This window comes from Fundulus heteroclitus, unplaced genomic scaffold, assembly GCF_011125445.2.
Source record: "Fundulus heteroclitus isolate FHET01 unplaced genomic scaffold, MU-UCD_Fhet_4.1 scaffold_301, whole genome shotgun sequence".
Classification (NCBI taxonomy): Eukaryota; Metazoa; Chordata; class Actinopteri; order Cyprinodontiformes; family Fundulidae; genus Fundulus; species Fundulus heteroclitus.
In genome coordinates, this window is record NW_023396711.1 from 113,720 (window position 1) to 117,076 (window position 3,357).

Sequence of the window (3,357 nt, forward strand, 5' to 3'; positions counted from 1 at the left end):
TCACAGACTTGTTATCAGGGCATCAACCCTCCAGACCACTCAGGTCTTCTGGCTCCAGCCTGCTCTGCAGAACCAGAACCAGAACCAGAACCAGACATGGAGAAGCAGCATTTAGTTCCTATGCTCCACTGATCTGGAACAAACTCCCAGAAAACTGTAAAAGTGCTGAAAGCCTGAGTTCCTTTAAATCAAGATTAAACACATTTATTTAGGATTGCCTTTGACTGTTCTAGTTAAACTGTTTTACTGAAACATCATTAGTTTAAGTTTGTAGTCCAACTGTTTTTAATGTTTGCTTTTAGTTTCTATTTTCCTGTGTTTTATTTTGTTTCTACATCTTATTCCAACTTGCCTTTATTCTGTTTTATTTTCCTATATTATAATCCTGTAAAGCACTTTGCATTGTCTCTGTACTGAATTGTACTATACAAATAAATTTGCCTTGCCTTATTTTCACATCACTAACTTTATTGCTAAGTGAAGCTTAAAAAGATATTTTTGTTAATCCTGGAAGTTAAGTACAGGAAATAGCTTTCTCTTGTCAAAAATTTCTTTGCTCTTTGTTCTTGGTTGGGTTTGAGTTTGACGGTTTATTTCTGTTACAGGTCATTTTGATGTTTTGATTTTAAGCATGCTGTTACACTGTTTTTTGAGTGGCTTTTCATATATGTTGGCATATCTAAACATTTTTAGAGGGGTTAGTTCAACTCTAAATTTAAAAAATCCTCGCTATGGGAAACAGAGTTCTGTAACATTTATGAAATGCATGTGTCTCTTATGTCTCTTACGTTTTGTGTATGTGCACTGGGATAGAGGATAGAATATTTACAGTTTGCTCCTTCCTGAAGACCGTAAGTTACCTTTTGAGGACATTGCTGACTTTTTTTTTATATACCCTGGCCATCTTGGGCAGAAAGTTCAATTCTTTTTAGACAGTCTATCAGTGCTCCCAAATGGTAATTTATGATCTGAAAATTTAAAAAAATAAGGCCAGCTACCCAGCTTTATCATCTTTTGTCAGTGAATTTTCATCAGTGCATGTAAAACTTTTGCATAATGCAGCGTGATATTCGACCACCTTTTTTATATCATTGTTAAACACATTTTGATTTCCTCTTTCATTGTTGCTGCAACATTTAGCAGTTGTGATATTAAAAAAAATTAAGTCACTGTTTTGTTGGTGCTATTTTTTTTATGTTTGACAAGATATTTACTAAATTTTAAGGTTTAAATTTCATTATATATTTCTGTTTAATTTGAACTTAATAGCAATATGTAATAAGTTAAAAGTGCACATTTAAAAATTAGTAAACGAAAATATTATAGTCTCTTCTATTTTTTTGTATTATTCCACTGGACTACAAGTTACAGTACTGTTAAATTCAGTATATTATATAATCCCAGTGATCTAACGCAATGATTTACTGCAGTTATTCTTCAGGGATGAGCACATAGCCACAGCAGAGAGACACCTTTCTTTTAACAGAAGGAAAGCTTGAGCACATAACTCATTATGAGCAGCCTTTAGCCACAAGCTAGAGGGTGGAAAGGGCAGAAATACAAAGAAACAAAAACACACTGGTCCAAACTTACTTTATTGGGAACTAAAAAGTATACAGCATTAATGAACGCACCAGCCCCATCAAGCACTTCAACCAGAAGAGAAACAGTTAAAAACTAAAGAACTGAGACAGGGTTACTCAAAAATACATTACAAAAGGAAGACATATTTTACTAAGCAAGGACGTTTTCCAAGGCTGCAAGGATCAAATTTGTTCTTGAGGTGGAAAGAACAAAGTTTGTTTTGTCTCTGACAATTTATACTTTAGGAGAAATGTGGCTTCTAATTTCCTAGAAAGTCGTGCCCAGTACAGCATATGTCAAACCTGCACTGACGCTGTTTAAATTTAACAGCAAAACAACACCACAATGGCAGAGAGGGAGGGTTTTCAATGAAGGAAGAGGGTGAGGAGGATAAAATATTTGAAGCAGAAGAGGAAGAAGACACCTTGTTATTTACAATTGCTTAAAAATGAAGTGTGTCATGGTTTTTAGGTTGCTTAGCCAAGGGCTGTTAAGCTCAAATGACGCCAAAAGCCCCTTTTTAGATGGGTAATAATATAAATAGAGGTATATGTAAATAAAATCAAAATAATTTAATAAAGAGCCATTTTTGTTTGACAATAAACATCTATATAATAATGTAAACTTGTTTTGACTGTTTAAGCCCAGTACCTCTCAGTAGTAGTGTAACTGCATTTATATTAGCTTTTGATATTTAAATTGCAGCAGGGGAAATTGCAGCAAATTACCCAGGGGACATCAAAGTTGCTGTGATGAGCAGCTCCGGCAGAAACATTTCACACCACAGTGAAAGGCAATTAAAAGCAACACAACTAATCAGAATCTGTGAACAGCATTTATTCACAAAACAAAGTGCAAGACACAACACACTTCCATTTATAAACAATATAAATAGTATTATAATATAGAGAAAATACAATAACAGTATTCAGTAATATAAATTAAAAAAAACAGTGGAATACAAAAATATAAAAGGTAGCTTATAAGGTAACTTGCATATATACTTACACACACACACACACACACACACACACACACACACATATATATATATATATATATATATATATATATATATATATACAGTTATTTACATGTTATTGATTTTGCCGGTATATAAGCTGCCTGGCCGCAGCTTAGGAGCCTGCCCTGCTCTGTTCGGTGGGAGTGCAAACTCATGCTGGAGCCCTGAGGGAGATGGCGCTTCGTCCAGCATCTCCCGCGGAGGAGGCAGCTGTGAGCTGGCCACAGCGATGTGGTCCTCTGCAGCAAGGCACTGGGTGAGGACACAAATCTCCTGCGTGCTCTCCCTTCGATTAAACCTGCAATTAGAAAATTGTCACCATTACAATTAACTGCAATACTTTTATTTCAAATGTCCAAGTAAAAAAATAAACATTGTGCTTACCACTGTGTCAGAGTTCTCTGATTCAGGACAAAAAGCTGAGGAGAGGTGGCCTCCATCAGGGGGTGGCAGTCCAGCACCAGGTCTCGGATGTGGTGGTAGTCGGTGAGAACTTTGGTCCACGGAGGAAGCCGAACTCCATCCTTTTTAGTTGGAGACTTGTGCAGTGAACACAATTTAATGCACAAAGCCTCAACTAGACGACTGGTGCTGGGCCACTGAGCCGGACCCCCTGGATGACCAATCAGGCACCTCTCGACACTGTCCACACCCGGGGTGACACCCGTATTCTTGGGGGCCTTAAAGCGGCTGTGTGCCAGCTTGGGTTGGTGCCTGGGTTGGTAATGGATCCTCCTCTTGTCCCCTTC